Below are 19,259 nucleotides of genomic sequence, written 5' to 3'. Positions count from 1 at the left end.
TGAAATGACCAGCAAACTGATAACATTTACAACTCCGGGCACTTTAGCGCGCGTTTTCACTTGAATTTGCTTTCAAATATTAGGAATTCTTGTTTATACAGCTCAAAATTTGTGTAGAAAGCCTGTAAGTGAGGACTGTACTGCTTATGTTTACAATTGAGGCCGCATTACTCTGGCTACTTTTGTATGACTCTGTTAAAATCCTGACGGTTCCAGTACATATTTGTAAGCAAACTCTCTGGTTGTGGTAAAACTCTTAAAATACGCAATTAGAGTTTCCAGAAATGATTAAAAACTTGGAAGAACCCCTTGAAATTAAAGTAAATTGATTCTTCCTACATTTCCTGCCGTTTGTAATCACAGACATTACCAGTGCAAAACCGTGAAATGACCAGCAAACTGATAACATTTACAACTCCGGGCACTTTAGGGAGCGTTTTCACTTGAATTTGCTTTCAAATATTAGGAATTCTTGTTTATACAGCTCAAAATTTGTGTAGAAAGCCTGTAAGTGAGGACTGTACTGCTTATGTTTACAATTGAGGCCGCATTACTCTGGCGACTTTTGTATGACTCTGTTAAAATCCTGACAGTTCCAGTACATATTTGTAAGAAAACTCTCTAGTTGTGGTAAAACTCTTAAAATACGCAATTAGAGTTTCCAGAAATGATTGAAAAGTTGGAAGAACCCCTTGAAATTAAAGTAAATTGATTCTTCCTACATTTCCTGCCGTTTGTAATCACAGACATTACCAGTGCAAAACCGTGAAATGACCAGCAAACTGATAACATTTACAACTCCGGGCACTTTAGCGCGCGTTTTCACTTGAATTTGCTTTCAAATATTAGGAATTCTTGTTTATACAGCTCAAAATTTGTGTAGAAAGCCTGTAAGTGAGGACTGTACTGCTTATGTTTACAATTGAGGCCGCATTACTCTGGCGACTTTTGTACGACTCTGTTAAAATCCTGACGGTTCCAGTACATATTTGTAAGAAAACTCTCTAGTTGTGGTAAAACTCTTAAAATACGCAATTGGAGTTTCCAGAAATGATTAAAAACTTGGAAGAACCCCTTGAAATTAAAGTAAATTGATTCTTCCTACATTTCCTGCCGTTTGTAATCACAGACATTACCAGTGGAAAGCCGTGAAATGACCAGCAAACTGATAATATTTACAACTCGGGGCACTTTAGGGAGCGTTTTCACTTGAATTTGCTTTCAAATATTAGGAATTCTTGTTTATACAGCTCAAAATTTGTGTAGAAAGCCTGTAAGTGAGGACTGTACTGCTTATGTTTACAATTGAGGCCGCATTACTCTGGCGACTTTTGTATGACTCTGTTAAAATCCTGACGGTTCCAGTACATATTTGTAAGAAAACTCTCTAGTTGTGGTAAAACTCTTAAAATACGCAATTAGAGTTTCCAGAAATGATTAAAAAGTTGGAAGAACCCCTTGAAATTAAAGTAAATTGATTCTTCCTACATTTCCTGCCGTTTGTAATCAGAGACATTACCAGTGGAAAGCCGTGAAATGACCAGCAAACTGATAACATTTACAACTCCGGGCACTTTAGCGCGCGTTTTCACTTGAATTTGCTTTCAAATATTAGGAATTCTTGTTTATACAGCTCAAAATTTGTGTAGAAAGCCTGTAAGTGAGGACTGTACTGCTTATGTTTACAATTGAGGCCGCATTACTCTGGCGACTTTTGTATGACTCTGTTAAAATCCTGACGGTTCCAGTACATATTTGTAAGCAAACTCTCTGGTTGTGGTAAAACTCTTAAAATACGCAATTAGAGTTTCCAGAAATGATTAAAAACTTGGAAGAACCCCTTGAAATTAAAGTAAATTGATTCTTCCTACATTTCCTGCCGTTTGTAATCACAGACATTACCAGTGCAAAACCGTGAAATGACCAGCAAACTGATAACATTTACAACTCCGGGCACTTTAGGGAGCGTTTTCACTTGAATTTGCTTTCAAATATTAGGAATTCTTGTTTATACAGCTCAAAATTTGTGTAGAAAGCCTGTAAGTGAGGACTGTACTGCTTATGTTTACAATTGAGGCCGCATTACTCTGGCGACTTTTGTATGACTCTGTTAAAATCCTGACAGTTCCAGTACATATTTGTAAGAAAACTCTCTAGTTGTGGTAAAACTCTTAAAATACGCAATTAGAGTTTCCAGAAATGATTGAAAAGTTGGAAGAACCCCTTGAAATTAAAGTAAATTGATTCTTCCTACATTTCCTGCCGTTTGTAATCACAGACATTACCAGTGCAAAACCGTGAAATGACCAGCAAACTGATAACATTTACAACTCCGGGCACTTTAGCGCGCGTTTTCACTTGAATTTGCTTTCAAATATTAGGAATTCTTGTTTATACAGCTCAAAATTTGTGTAGAAAGCCTGTAAGTGAGGACTGTACTGCTTATGTTTACAATTGAGGCCGCATTACTCTGGCGACTTTTGTACGACTCTGTTAAAATCCTGACGGTTCCAGTACATATTTGTAAGAAAACTCTCTAGTTGTGGTAAAACTCTTAAAATACGCAATTAGAGTTTCCAGAAATGATTAAAAACTTGGAAGAACCCCTTGAAATTAAAGTAAATTGATTCTTCCTACATTTCCTGCCATTTGTAATCACAGACATTACCAGTGGAAAGCCGTGAAATGACCAGCAAACTGATAATATTTACAACTCGGGGCACTTTAGGGAGCGTTTTCACTTGAATTTGCTTTCAAATATTAGGAATTCTTGTTTATACAGCTCAAAATTTGTGTAGAAAGCCTGTAAGTGAGGACTGTACTGCTTATGTTTACAATTGAGGCCGTATTACTCTGGCGACTTTTGTATGACTCTGTTAAAATCCTGACGGTTCCAGTACATATTTGTAAGAAAACTCTCTGGTTGTGGTAAAACTCTTAAAATACCCAATTAGAGTTTCCAGAAATGATTAAAAAGTTGGATGAACCCCTTGAAATTAAAGTAAATTGATTCTTCCTACATTTCCTGCCGTTTGTAATCACAGACATTACCAGTGGAAAGCCGTGAAATGACCAGCAAACTGATAATATTTACAACTCCGGGCACTTTAGGGAGCGTTTTCACTTGAATTTGCTTTCAAATATTAGGAATTCTTGTTTATACAGCTCAAAATTTGTGTAGAAAGCCTGTAAGTGAGGACTGTACTGCTTATGTTTACAATTGAGGCCGTATTACTCTGGCGACTTTTGTATGACTCTGTTAAAATCCTGACGGTTCCAGTACATTTTTGTAAGAAAACTCTCTAGTTGTGGTAAAACTCTTAAAATACGTAATTAGAGTTTCCAGAAATGATTAAAAAGTTGGAAGAACCCCTTGAAATTAAAGTAAATTGATTCTTCCTACATTTCCTGCCGTTTGTAATCACAGACATTACCAGTGGAAAGCCGTGAAATGACCAGCAAACTGATAACATTTACAACTCCGGGCACTTTAGCGCGCGTTTTCACTTGAATTTGCTTTCAAATATTAGGAATTCTTGTTTATACAGCTCAAAATTTGTGTAGAAAGCCTGTAAGTGAGGACTGTACTGCTTATGTTTACAATTGAGGCAGTATTACTCTGGCGACTTTTGTATGACTCTGTTAAAATCCTGACCGTTCCAGTACATATTTGTAAGAAAACTCTCTAGTTGTGGTAAAACTCTTAAAATACGCAATTAGAGTTGCCAGAAATGATTAAAAACTTGGAAGAACCCCTTGAAATTAAAGTAAATTGATTCTTCCTACATTTCCTGCCGTTTGTAATCACAGACATTACCAGTGGAAAGCCGTGAAATGACCAGCAAACTGATAATATTTACAACTCGGGGCACTTTAGAGAGCGTTTTCACTTGAATTTGCTTTCAAATATTAGGAATTCTTGTTTATACAGCTCAAAATTTGTGTAGAAAGCCTGTAAGTGAGGACTGTACTGCTTATGTTTACAATTGAGGCGGTATTACTCTGGCGACTTTTGTATGACTCTGTTAAAATCCTGACGGTTCCAGTACATTTTTGTAAGAAAATTCTCTAGTTGTGGTAAAACTCTTAAAATACGTAATTAGAGTTTCCAGAAATGATTAAAAAGTTGGAAGAACCCCTTGAAATTAAAGTAAATTGATTCTTCCTACATTTCCTGCCGTTTGTAATCACAGACATTACCAGTGCAAAACCGTGAAATGACCAGCAAACTGATAACATTTACAACTCCGGGCACTTTAGCGCGCGTTTTCACTTGAATTTGCTTTCAAATATTAGGAATTCTTGTTTATACAGCTCAAAATTTGTGTAGAAAGCCTGTAAGTGAGGACTGTACTGCTTATGTTTACAATTGAGGCCGCATTACTCTGGCGACTTTTGTACGACTCTGTTAAAATCCTGACGGTTCCAGTACATATTTGTAAGAAAACTCTCTAGTTGTGGTAAAACTCTTAAAATACGCAATTGGAGTTTCCAGAAATGATTAAAAACTTGGAAGAACCCCTTGAAATTAAAGTAAATTGATTCTTCCTACATTTCCTGCCGTTTGTAATCACAGACATTACCAGTGGAAAGCCGTGAAATGACCAGCAAACTGATAATATTTACAACTCGGGGCACTTTAGGGAGCGTTTTCACTTGAATTTGCTTTCAAATATTAGGAATTCTTGTTTATACAGCTCAAAATTTGTGTAGAAAGCCTGTAAGTGAGGACTGTACTGCTTATGTTTACAATTGAGGCCGCATTACTCTGGCGACTTTTGTATGACTCTGTTAAAATCCTGACGGTTCCAGTACATATTTGTAAGAAAACTCTCTAGTTGTGGTAAAACTCTTAAAATACGCAATTAGAGTTTCCAGAAATGATTAAAAAGTTGGAAGAACCCCTTGAAATTAAAGTAAATTCATTCTTCCTACATTTCCTGCCGTTTGTAATCACAGACATTACCAGTGGAAAGCCGTGAAATGACCAGCAAACTGATAACATTTACAACTCCGGGCACTTTAGGGAGCGTTTTCACTTGAATTTGCTTTCAAATATTAGGAATTCTTGTTTATACAGCTCAAAATTTGTGTAGAAAGCCTGTAAGTGAGGACTGTACTGCTTATGTTTACAATTGAGGCCGTATTACTCTGGCGACTTTTGTATGACTCTGTTAAAATCCTGACGGTTCCAGTACATTTTTGTAAGAAAACTCTCTAGTTGTGGTAAAACTCTTAAAATACGTAATTAGAGTTTCCAGAAATGATTAAAAAGTTGGAAGAACCCCTTGAAATTAAAGTAAATTGATTCTTCCTACATTTCCTGCCGTTTGTAATCACAGACATTACCAGTGGAAAGCCGTGAAATGACCAGCAAACTGATAACATTTACAACTCCGGGCACTTTAGCGCGCGTTTTCACTTGAATTTGCTTTCAAATATTAGGAATTCTTGTTTATACAGCTCAAAATTTGTGTAGAAAGCCTGTAAGTGAGGACTGTACTGCTTATGTTTACAATTGAGGCCGCATTACTCTGGCGACTTTTGTATGACTCTGTTAAAATCCTGACGGTTCCAGTACATATTTGTAAGCAAACTCTCTGGTTGTGGTAAAACTCTTAAAATACGCAATTAGAGTTTCCAGAAATGATTAAAAACTTGGAAGAACCCCTTGAAATTAAAGTAAATTGATTCTTCCTACATTTCCTGCCGTTTGTAATCAGAGACATTACCAGTGGAAAGCCGTGAAATGACCAGCAAACTGATAACATTTACAACTCCGGGCACTTTAGCGCGCGTTTTCACTTGAATTTGCTTTCAAATATTAGGAATTCTTGTTTATACAGCTCAAAATTTGTGTAGAAAGCCTGTAAGTGAGGACTGTACTGCTTATGTTTACAATTGAGGCCGCATTACTCTGGCGACTTTTGTATGACTCTGTTAAAATCCTGACGGTTCCAGTACATATTTGTAAGCAAACTCTCTGGTTGTGGTAAAACTCTTAAAATACGCAATTAGAGTTTCCAGAAATGATTAAAAACTTGGAAGAACCCCTTGAAATTAAAGTAAATTGATTCTTCCTACATTTCCTGCCGTTTGTAATCACAGACATTACCAGTGCAAAACCGTGAAATGACCAGCAAACTGATAACATTTACAACTCCGGGCACTTTAGGGAGCGTTTTCACTTGAATTTGCTTTCAAATATTAGGAATTCTTGTTTATACAGCTCAAAATTTGTGTAGAAAGCCTGTAAGTGAGGACTGTACTGCTTATGTTTACAATTGAGGCCGCATTACTCTGGCGACTTTTGTATGACTCTGTTAAAATCCTGACAGTTCCAGTACATATTTGTAAGAAAACTCTCTAGTTGTGGTAAAACTCTTAAAATACGCAATTAGAGTTTCCAGAAATGATTGAAAAGTTGGAAGAACCCCTTGAAATTAAAGTAAATTGATTCTTCCTACATTTCCTGCCGTTTGTAATCACAGACATTACCAGTGCAAAACCGTGAAATGACCAGCAAACTGATAACATTTACAACTCCGGGCACTTTAGCGCGCGTTTTCACTTGAATTTGCTTTCAAATATTAGGAATTCTTGTTTATACAGCTCAAAATTTGTGTAGAAAGCCTGTAAGTGAGGACTGTACTGCTTATGTTTACAATTGAGGCCGCATTACTCTGGCGACTTTTGTACGACTCTGTTAAAATCCTGACGGTTCCAGTACATATTTGTAAGAAAACTCTCTAGTTGTGGTAAAACTCTTAAAATACGCAATTAGAGTTTCCAGAAATGATTAAAAACTTGGAAGAACCCCTTGAAATTAAAGTAAATTGATTCTTCCTACATTTCCTGCCATTTGTAATCACAGACATTACCAGTGGAAAGCCGTGAAATGACCAGCAAACTGATAATATTTACAACTCGGGGCACTTTAGGGAGCGTTTTCACTTGAATTTGCTTTCAAATATTAGGAATTCTTGTTTATACAGCTCAAAATTTGTGTAGAAAGCCTGTAAGTGAGGACTGTACTGCTTATGTTTACAATTGAGGCCGTATTACTCTGGCGACTTTTGTATGACTCTGTTAAAATCCTGACGGTTCCAGTACATATTTGTAAGAAAACTCTCTGGTTGTGGTAAAACTCTTAAAATACCCAATTAGAGTTTCCAGAAATGATTAAAAAGTTGGATGAACCCCTTGAAATTAAAGTAAATTGATTCTTCCTACATTTCCTGCCGTTTGTAATCACAGACATTACCAGTGGAAAGCCGTGAAATGACCAGCAAACTGATAATATTTACAACTCCGGGCACTTTAGGGAGCGTTTTCACTTGAATTTGCTTTCAAATATTAGGAATTCTTGTTTATACAGCTCAAAATTTGTGTAGAAAGCCTGTAAGTGAGGACTGTACTGCTTATGTTTACAATTGAGGCCGTATTACTCTGGCGACTTTTGTATGACTCTGTTAAAATCCTGACGGTTCCAGTACATTTTTGTAAGAAAACTCTCTAGTTGTGGTAAAACTCTTAAAATACGTAATTAGAGTTTCCAGAAATGATTAAAAAGTTGGAAGAACCCCTTGAAATTAAAGTAAATTGATTCTTCCTACATTTCCTGCCGTTTGTAATCACAGACATTACCAGTGGAAAGCCGTGAAATGACCAGCAAACTGATAACATTTACAACTCCGGGCACTTTAGCGCGCGTTTTCACTTGAATTTGCTTTCAAATATTAGGAATTCTTGTTTATACAGCTCAAAATTTGTGTAGAAAGCCTGTAAGTGAGGACTGTACTGCTTATGTTTACAATTGAGGCAGTATTACTCTGGCGACTTTTGTATGACTCTGTTAAAATCCTGACCGTTCCAGTACATATTTGTAAGAAAACTCTCTAGTTGTGGTAAAACTCTTAAAATACGCAATTAGAGTTGCCAGAAATGATTAAAAACTTGGAAGAACCCCTTGAAATTAAAGTAAATTGATTCTTCCTACATTTCCTGCCGTTTGTAATCACAGACATTACCAGTGGAAAGCCGTGAAATGACCAGCAAACTGATAATATTTACAACTCGGGGCACTTTAGAGAGCGTTTTCACTTGAATTTGCTTTCAAATATTAGGAATTCTTGTTTATACAGCTCAAAATTTGTGTAGAAAGCCTGTAAGTGAGGACTGTACTGCTTATGTTTACAATTGAGGCGGTATTACTCTGGCGACTTTTGTATGACTCTGTTAAAATCCTGACGGTTCCAGTACATTTTTGTAAGAAAATTCTCTAGTTGTGGTAAAACTCTTAAAATACGTAATTAGAGTTTCCAGAAATGATTAAAAAGTTGGAAGAACCCCTTGAAATTAAAGTAAATTGATTCTTCCTACATTTCCTGCCGTTTGTAATCACAGACATTACCAGTGCAAAACCGTGAAATGACCAGCAAACTGATAACATTTACAACTCCGGGCACTTTAGCGCGCGTTTTCACTTGAATTTGCTTTCAAATATTAGGAATTCTTGTTTATACAGCTCAAAATTTGTGTAGAAAGCCTGTAAGTGAGGACTGTACTGCTTATGTTTACAATTGAGGCCGCATTACTCTGGCGACTTTTGTACGACTCTGTTAAAATCCTGACGGTTCCAGTACATATTTGTAAGAAAACTCTCTAGTTGTGGTAAAACTCTTAAAATACGCAATTGGAGTTTCCAGAAATGATTAAAAACTTGGAAGAACCCCTTGAAATTAAAGTAAATTGATTCTTCCTACATTTCCTGCCGTTTGTAATCACAGACATTACCAGTGGAAAGCCGTGAAATGACCAGCAAACTGATAATATTTACAACTCGGGGCACTTTAGGGAGCGTTTTCACTTGAATTTGCTTTCAAATATTAGGAATTCTTGTTTATACAGCTCAAAATTTGTGTAGAAAGCCTGTAAGTGAGGACTGTACTGCTTATGTTTACAATTGAGGCCGCATTACTCTGGCGACTTTTGTATGACTCTGTTAAAATCCTGACGGTTCCAGTACATATTTGTAAGAAAACTCTCTAGTTGTGGTAAAACTCTTAAAATACGCAATTAGAGTTTCCAGAAATGATTAAAAAGTTGGAAGAACCCCTTGAAATTAAAGTAAATTCATTCTTCCTACATTTCCTGCCGTTTGTAATCACAGACATTACCAGTGGAAAGCCGTGAAATGACCAGCAAACTGATAACATTTACAACTCCGGGCACTTTAGGGAGCGTTTTCACTTGAATTTGCTTTCAAATATTAGGAATTCTTGTTTATACAGCTCAAAATTTGTGTAGAAAGCCTGTAAGTGAGGACTGTACTGCTTATGTTTACAATTGAGGCCGTATTACTCTGGCGACTTTTGTATGACTCTGTTAAAATCCTGACGGTTCCAGTACATTTTTGTAAGAAAACTCTCTAGTTGTGGTAAAACTCTTAAAATACGTAATTAGAGTTTCCAGAAATGATTAAAAAGTTGGAAGAACCCCTTGAAATTAAAGTAAATTGATTCTTCCTACATTTCCTGCCGTTTGTAATCACAGACATTACCAGTGGAAAGCCGTGAAATGACCAGCAAACTGATAACATTTACAACTCCGGGCACTTTAGCGCGCGTTTTCACTTGAATTTGCTTTCAAATATTAGGAATTCTTGTTTATACAGCTCAAAATTTGTGTAGAAAGCCTGTAAGTGAGGACTGTACTGCTTATGTTTACAATTGAGGCCGCATTACTCTGGCGACTTTTGTATGACTCTGTTAAAATCCTGACGGTTCCAGTACATATTTGTAAGCAAACTCTCTGGTTGTGGTAAAACTCTTAAAATACGCAATTAGAGTTTCCAGAAATGATTAAAAACTTGGAAGAACCCCTTGAAATTAAAGTAAATTGATTCTTCCTACATTTCCTGCCGTTTGTAATCACAGACATTACCAGTGCAAAACCGTGAAATGACCAGCAAACTGATAACATTTAAAACTCCGGGCACTTTAGGGAGCGTTTTCACTTGAATTTGCTTTCAAATATTAGGAATTCTTGTTTATACAGCTCAAAATTTGTGTAGAAAGCCTGTAAGTGAGGACTGTACTGCTTATGTTTACAATTGAGGCCGCATTACTCTGGCGACTTTTGTATGACTCTGTTAAAATCCTGACAGTTCCAGTACATATTTGTAAGAAAACTCTCTAGTTGTGGTAAAACTCTTAAAATACGCAATTAGAGTTGCCAGAAATGATTGAAAAGTTGGAAGAACCCCTTGAAATTAAAGTAAATTGATTCTTCCTACATTTCCTGCCGTTTGTAATCACAGACATTACCAGTGCAAAACCGTGAAATGACCAGCAAACTGATAACATTTACAACTCCGGGCACTTTAGCGCGCGTTTTCACTTGAATTTGCTTTCAAATATTAGGAATTCTTGTTTATACAGCTCAAAATTTGTGTAGAAAGCCTGTAAGTGAGGACTGTACTGCTTATGTTTACAATTGAGGCCGCATTACTCTGGCGACTTTTGTACGACTCTGTTAAAATCCTGACGGTTCCAGTACATATTTGTAAGAAAACTCTCTAGTTGTGGTAAAACTCTTAAAATACGCAATTGGAGTTTCCAGAAATGATTAAAAACTTGGAAGAACCCCTTGAAATTAAAGTAAATTGATTCTTCCTACATTTCCTGCCGTTTGTAATCACAGACATTACCAGTGGAAAGCCGTGAAATGACCAGCAAACTGATAATATTTACAACTCGGGGCACTTTAGGGAGCGTTTTCACTTGAATTTGCTTTCAAATATTAGGAATTCTTGTTTATACAGCTCAAAATTTGTGTAGAAAGCCTGTAAGTGAGGACTGTACTGCTTATGTTTACAATTGAGGCCGCATTACTCTGGCGACTTTTGTATGACTCTGTTAAAATCCTGACGGTTCCAGTACATATTTGTAAGAAAACTCTCTAGTTGTGGTAAAACTCTTAAAATACGCAATTAGAGTTTCCAGAAATGATTAAAAAGTTGGAAGAACCCCTTGAAATTAAAGTAAATTGATTCTTCCTACATTTCCTGCCGTTTGTAATCACAGACATTACCAGTGGAAAGCCGTGAAATGACCAGCAAACTGATAACATTTACAACTCCGGGCACTTTAGGGAGCGTTTTCACTTGAATTTGCTTTCAAATATTAGGAATTCTTGTTTATACAGCTCAAAATTTGTGTAGAAAGCCTGTAAGTGAGGACTGTACTGCTTATGTTTACAATTGAGGCCGTATTACTCTGGCGACTTTTGTATGACTCTGTTAAAATCCTGACGGTTCCAGTACATTTTTGTAAGAAAACTCTCTAGTTGTGGTAAAACTCTTAAAATACGTAATTAGAGTTTCCAGAAATGATTAAAAAGTTGGAAGAACCCCTTGAAATTAAAGTAAATTGATTCTTCCTACATTTCCTGCCGTTTGTAATCACAGACATTACCAGTGGAAAGCCGTGAAATGACCAGCAAACTGATAACATTTACAACTCCGGGCACTTTAGCGCGCGTTTTCACTTGAATTTGCTTTCAAATATTAGGAATTCTTGTTTATACAGCTCAAAATTTGTGTAGAAAGCCTGTAAGTGAGGACTGTACTGCTTATGTTTACAATTGAGGCCGCATTACTCTGGCGACTTTTGTATGACTCTGTTAAAATCCTGACGGTTCCAGTACATATTTGTAAGCAAACTCTCTGGTTGTGGTAAAACTCTTAAAATACGCAATTAGAGTTTCCAGAAATGATTAAAAACTTGGAAGAACCCCTTGAAATTAAAGTAAATTGATTCTTCCTACATTTCCTGCCGTTTGTAATCACAGACATTACCAGTGCAAAACCGTGAAATGACCAGCAAACTGATAACATTTACAACTCCGGGCACTTTAGGGAGCGTTTTCACTTGAATTTGCTTTCAAATATTAGGAATTCTTGTTTATACAGCTCAAAATTTGTGTAGAAAGCCTGTAAGTGAGGACTGTACTGCTTATGTTTACAATTGAGGCCGCATTACTCTGGCGACTTTTGTATGACTCTGTTAAAATCCTGACAGTTCCAGTACATATTTGTAAGAAAACTCTCTAGTTGTGGTAAAACTCTTAAAATACGCAATTAGAGTTTCCAGAAATGATTGAAAAGTTGGAAGAACCCCTTGAAATTAAAGTAAATTGATTCTTCCTACATTTCCTGCCGTTTGTAATCACAGACATTACCAGTGCAAAACCGTGAAATGACCAGCAAACTGATAACATTTACAACTCCGGGCACTTTAGCGCGCGTTTTCACTTGAATTTGCTTTCAAATATTAGGAATTCTTGTTTATACAGCTCAAAATTTGTGTAGAAAGCCTGTAAGTGAGGACTGTACTGCTTATGTTTACAATTGAGGCCGCATTACTCTGGCGACTTTTGTACGACTCTGTTAAAATCCTGACGGTTCCAGTACATATTTGTAAGAAAACTCTCTAGTTGTGGTAAAACTCTTAAAATACGCAATTAGAGTTTCCAGAAATGATTAAAAACTTGGAAGAACCCCTTGAAATTAAAGTAAATTGATTCTTCCTACATTTCCTGCCATTTGTAATCACAGACATTACCAGTGGAAAGCCGTGAAATGACCAGCAAACTGATAATATTTACAACTCGGGGCACTTTAGGGAGCGTTTTCACTTGAATTTGCTTTCAAATATTAGGAATTCTTGTTTATACAGCTCAAAATTTGTGTAGAAAGCCTGTAAGTGAGGACTGTACTGCTTATGTTTACAATTGAGGCCGTATTACTCTGGCGACTTTTGTATGACTCTGTTAAAATCCTGACGGTTCCAGTACATATTTGTAAGAAAACTCTCTAGTTGTGGTAAAACTCTTAAAATACCCAATTAGAGTTTCCAGAAATGATTAAAAAGTTGGATGAACCCCTTGAAATTAAAGTAAATTGATTCTTCCTACATTTCCTGCCGTTTGTAATCACAGACATTACCAGTGGAAAGCCGTGAAATGACCAGCAAACTGATAATATTTACAACTCCGGGCACTTTAGGGAGCGTTTTCACTTGAATTTGCTTTCAAATATTAGGAATTCTTGTTTATACAGCTCAAAATTTGTGTAGAAAGCCTGTAAGTGAGGACTGTACTGCTTATGTTTACAATTGAGGCCGTATTACTCTGGCGACTTTTGTATGACTCTGTTAAAATCCTGACGGTTCCAGTACATTTTTGTAAGAAAACTCTCTAGTTGTGGTAAAACTCTTAAAATACGTAATTAGAGTTTCCAGAAATGATTAAAAAGTTGGAAGAACCCCTTGAAATTAAAGTAAATTGATTCTTCCTACATTTCCTGCCGTTTGTAATCACAGACATTACCAGTGGAAAGCCGTGAAATGACCAGCAAACTGATAACATTTACAACTCCGGGCACTTTAGCGCGCGTTTTCACTTGAATTTGCTTTCAAATATTAGGAATTCTTGTTTATACAGCTCAAAATTTGTGTAGAAAGCCTGTAAGTGAGGACTGTACTGCTTATGTTTACAATTGAGGCAGTATTACTCTGGCGACTTTTGTATGACTCTGTTAAAATCCTGACCGTTCCAGTACATATTTGTAAGAAAACTCTCTAGTTGTGGTAAAACTCTTAAAATACGCAATTAGAGTTTCCAGAAATGATTAAAAACTTGGAAGAACCCCTTGAAATTAAAGTAAATTGATTCTTCCTACATTTCCTGCCGTTTGTAATCACAGACATTACCAGTGGAAAGCCGTGAAATGACCAGCAAACTGATAATATTTACAACTCGGGGCACTTTAGAGAGCGTTTTCACTTGAATTTGCTTTCAAATATTAGGAATTCTTGTTTATACAGCTCAAAATTTGTGTAGAAAGCCTGTAAGTGAGGACTGTACTGCTTATGTTTACAATTGAGGCGGTATTACTCTGGCGACTTTTGTATGACTCTGTTAAAATCCTGACGGTTCCAGTACATTTTTGTAAGAAAATTCTCTAGTTGTGGTAAAACTCTTAAAATACGTAATTAGAGTTTCCAGAAATGATTAAAAAGTTGGAAGAACCCCTTGAAATTAAAGTAAATTGATTCTTCCTACATTTCCTGCCGTTTGTAATCACAGACATTACCAGTGCAAAACCGTGAAATGACCAGCAAACTGATAACATTTACAACTCCGGGCACTTTAGCGCGCGTTTTCACTTGAATTTGCTTTCAAATATTAGGAATTCTTGTTTATACAGCTCAAAATTTGTGTAGAAAGCCTGTAAGTGAGGACTGTACTGCTTATGTTTACAATTGAGGCCGCATTACTCTGGCGACTTTTGTACGACTCTGTTAAAATCCTGACGGTTCCAGTACATATTTGTAAGAAAACTCTCTAGTTGTGGTAAAACTCTTAAAATACGCAATTGGAGTTTCCAGAAATGATTAAAAACTTGGAAGAACCCCTTGAAATTAAAGTAAATTGATTCTTCCTACATTTCCTGCCGTTTGTAATCACAGACATTACCAGTGGAAAGCCGTGAAATGACCAGCAAACTGATAATATTTACAACTCGGGGCACTTTAGGGAGCGTTTTCACTTGAATTTGCTTTCAAATATTAGGAATTCTTGTTTATACAGCTCAAAATTTGTGTAGAAAGCCTGTAAGTGAGGACTGTACTGCTTATGTTTACAATTGAGGCCGCATTACTCTGGCGACTTTTGTATGACTCTGTTAAAATCCTGACGGTTCCAGTACATATTTGTAAGAAAACTCTCTAGTTGTGGTAAAACTCTTAAAATACGCAATTAGAGTTTCCAGAAATGATTAAAAAGTTGGAAGAACCCCTTGAAATTAAAGTAAATTGATTCTTCCTACATTTCCTGCCGTTTGTAATCACAGACATTACCAGTGGAAAGCCGTGAAATGACCAGCAAACTGATAACATTTACAACTCCGGGCACTTTAGGGAGCGTTTTCACTTGAATTTGCTTTCAAATATTAGGAATTCTTGTTTATACAGCTCAAAATTTGTGTAGAAAGCCTGTACGTGAGGACTGTACTGCTTATGTTTACAATTGAGGCCGTATTACTCTGGCGACTTTTGTATGACTCTGTTAAAATCCTGACGGTTCCAGTACATTTTTGTAAGAAAACTCTCTAGTTGTGGTAAAACTCTTAAAATACGTAATTAGAGTTTCCAGAAATGATTAAAAAGTTGGAAGAACCCCTTGAAATTAAAGTAAATTGATTCTTCCTACATTTCCTGCCGTTTGTAATCACAGACATTACCAGTGGAAAGCCGTGAAATGACCAGCAAACTGATAACATTTACAACTCCGGGCACTTTAGCGCGCGTTTTCACTTGAATTTGCTTTCAAATATTAGGAATTCTTGTTTATACAGCTCAAAATTTGTGTAGAAAGCCTGTAAGTGAGGACTGTACTGCTTATGTTTACAATTGAGGCCGCATTACTCTGGCGACTTTTGTATGACTCTGTTAAAATCCTGACGGTTCCAGTACATATTTGTAAGCAAACTCTCTGGTTGTGGTAAAACTCTTAAAATACGCAATTAGAGTTTCCAGAAATGATTAAAAACTTGGAAGAACCCCTTGAAATTAAAGTAAATTGATTCTTCCTACATTTCCTGCCGTTTGTAATCACAGACATTACCAGTGCAAAACCGTGAAATGACCAGCAAACTGATAACATTTACAACTCCGGGCACTTTAGGGAGCGTTTTCACTTGAATTTGCTTTCAAATATTAGGAATTCTTGTTTATACAGCTCAAAATTTGTGTAGAAAGCCTGTAAGTGAGGACTGTACTGCTTATGTTTACAATTGAGGCCGCATTACTCTGGCGACTTTTGTATGACTCTGTTAAAATCCTGACAGTTCCAGTACATATTTGTAAGAAAACTCTCTAGTTGTGGTAAAACTCTTAAAATACGCAATTAGAGTTTCCAGAAATGATTGAAAAGTTGGAAGAACCCCTTGAAATTAAAGTAAATTGATTCTTCCTACATTTCCTGCCGTTTGTAATCACAGACATTACCAGTGCAAAACCGTGAAATGACCAGCAAACTGATAACATTTACAACTCCGGGCACTTTAGCGCGCGTTTTCACTTGAATTTGCTTTCAAATATTAGGAATTCTTGTTTATACAGCTCAAAATTTGTGTAGAAAGCCTGTAAGTGAGGACTGTACTGCTTATGTTTACAATTGAGGCCGCATTACTCTGGCGACTTTTGTACGACTCTGTTAAAATCCTGACGGTTCCAGTACATATTTGTAAGAAAACTCTCTAGTTGTGGTAAAACTCTTAAAATACGCAATTAGAGTTTCCAGAAATGATTAAAAACTTGGAAGAACCCCTTGAAATTAAAGTAAATTGATTCTTCCTACATTTCCTGCCATTTGTAATCACAGACATTACCAGTGGAAAGCCGTGAAATGACCAGCAAACTGATAATATTTACAACTCGGGGCACTTTAGGGAGCGTTTTCACTTGAATTTGCTTTCAAATATTAGGAATTCTTGTTTATACAGCTCAAAATTTGTGTAGAAAGCCTGTAAGTGAGGACTGTACTGCTTATGTTTACAATTGAGGCCGTATTACTCTGGCGACTTTTGTATGACTCTGTTAAAATCCTGACGGTTCCAGTACATATTTGTAAGAAAACTCTCTGGTTGTGGTAAAACTCTTAAAATACCCAATTAGAGTTTCCAGAAATGATTAAAAAGTTGGATGAACCCCTTGAAATTAAAGTAAATTGATTCTTCCTACATTTCCTGCCGTTTGTAATCACAGACATTACCAGTGGAAAGCCGTGAAATGACCAGCAAACTGATAATATTTACAACTCCGGGCACTTTAGGGAGCGTTTTCACTTGAATTTGCTTTCAAATATTAGGAATTCTTGTTTATACAGCTCAAAATTTGTGTAGAAAGCCTGTAAGTGAGGACTGTACTGCTTATGTTTACAATTGAGGCCGTATTACTCTGGCGACTTTTGTATGACTCTGTTAAAATCCTGACGGTTCCAGTACATTTTTGTAAGAAAACTCTCTAGTTGTGGTAAAACTCTTAAAATACGTAATTAGAGTTTCCAGAAATGATTAAAAAGTTGGAAGAACCCCTTGAAATTAAAGTAAATTGATTCTTCCTACATTTCCTGCCGTTTGTAATCACAGACATTACCAGTGGAAAGCCGTGAAATGACCAGCAAACTGATAACATTTACAACTCCGGGCACTTTAGCGCGCGTTTTCACTTGAATTTGCTTTCAAATATTAGGAATTCTTGTTTATACAGCTCAAAATTTGTGTAGAAAGCCTGTAAGTGAGGACTGTACTGCTTATGTTTACAATTGAGGCCGTATTACTCTGGCGACTTTTGTATGACTCTGTTAAAATCCTGACGGTTCCAGTACATTTTTGTAAGAAAACTCTCTAGTTGTGGTAAAACTCTTAAAATACGTAATTAGAGTTTCCAGAAATGATTAAAAAGTTGGAAGAACCCCTTGAAATTAAAGTAAATTGATTCTTCCTACATTTCCTGCCGTTTGTAATCACAGACATTACCAGTGGAAAGCCGTGAAATGACCAGCAAACTGATAACATTTACAACTCCGGGCACTTTAGCGCGCGTTTTCACTTGAATTTGCTTTCAAATATTAGGAATTCTTGTTTATACAGCTCAAAATTTGTGTAGAAAGCCTGTAAGTGAGGACTGTACTGCTTATGTTTACAATTGAGGCAGTATTACTCTGGCGACTTTTGTATGACTCTGTTAAAATCCTGACCGTTCCAGTACATATTTGTAAGAAAACTCTCTAGTTGTGGTAAAACTCTTAAAATACGCAATTAGAGTTTCCAGAAATGATTAAAAACTTGGAAGAACCCCTTGAAATTAAAGTAAATTGATTCTTCCTACATTTCCTGCCGTTTGTAATCACAGACATTACCAGTGGAAAGCCGTGAAATGACCAGCAAACTGATAATATTTACAACTCGGGGCACTTTAGAGAGCGTTTTCACTTGAATTTGCTTTCAAATATTAGGAATTCTTGTTTATACAGCTCAAAATTTGTGTAGAAAGCCTGTAAGTGAGGACTGTACTGCTTATGTTTACAATTGAGGCGGTATTACTCTGGCGACTTTTGTATGACTCTGTTAAAATCCTGACGGTTCCAGTACATTTTTGTAAGAAAATTCTCTAGTTGTGGTAAAACTCTTAAAATACGTAATTAGAGTTTCCAGAAATGATTAAAAAGTTGGAAGAACCCCTTGAAATTAAAGTAAATTGATTCTTCCTACATTTCCTGCCGTTTGTAATCACAGACATTACCAGTGCAAAACCGTGAAATGACCAGCAAACTGATAACATTTACAACTCCGGGCACTTTAGCGCGCGTTTTCACTTGAATTTGCTTTCAAATATTAGGAATTCTTGTTTATACAGCTCAAAATTTGTGTAGAAAGCCTGTAAGTGAGGACTGTACTGCTTATGTTTACAATTGAGGCCGCATTACTCTGGCGACTTTTGTACGACTCTGTTAAAATCCTGACGGTTCCAGTACATATTTGTAAGAAAACTCTCTAGTTGTGGTAAAACTCTTAAAATACGCAATTGGAGTTTCCAGAAATGATTAAAAACTTGGAAGAACCCCTTGAAATTAAAGTAAATTGATTCTTCCTACATTTCCTGCCGTTTGTAATCACAGACATTACCAGTGGAAAGCCCTGAAATGACCAGCAAACTGATAATATTTACAACTCGGGGCACTTTAGGGAGCGTTTTCACTTGAATTTGCTTTCAAATATTAGGAATTCTTGTTTATACAGCTCAAAATTTGTGTAGAAAGCCTGTAAGTGAGGACTGTACTGCTTATGTTTACAATTGAGGCCGCATTACTCTGGCGACTTTTGTATGACTCTGTTAAAATCCTGACGGTTCCAGTACATATTTGTAAGAAAACTCTCTAGTTGTGGTAAAACTCTTAAAATACGCAATTAGAGTTTCCAGAAATGATTAAAAAGTTGGAAGAACCCCTTGAAATTAAAGTAAATTGATTCTTCCTACATTTCCTGCCGTTTGTAATCACAGACATTACCAGTGGAAAGCCGTGAAATGACCAGCAAACTGATAACATTTACAACTCCGGGCACTTTAGGGAGCGTTTTCACTTGAATTTGCTTTCAAATATTAGGAATTCTTGTTTATACAGCTCAAAAT

Source organism: Myotis nattereri (assembly GCF_964212035.1).
Source record: "Myotis nattereri genome assembly, chromosome: 14".
Taxonomy (NCBI): Eukaryota; Metazoa; Chordata; class Mammalia; order Chiroptera; family Vespertilionidae; genus Myotis; species Myotis nattereri.
Note: the sequence above shows the minus strand (reverse complement) of the source record.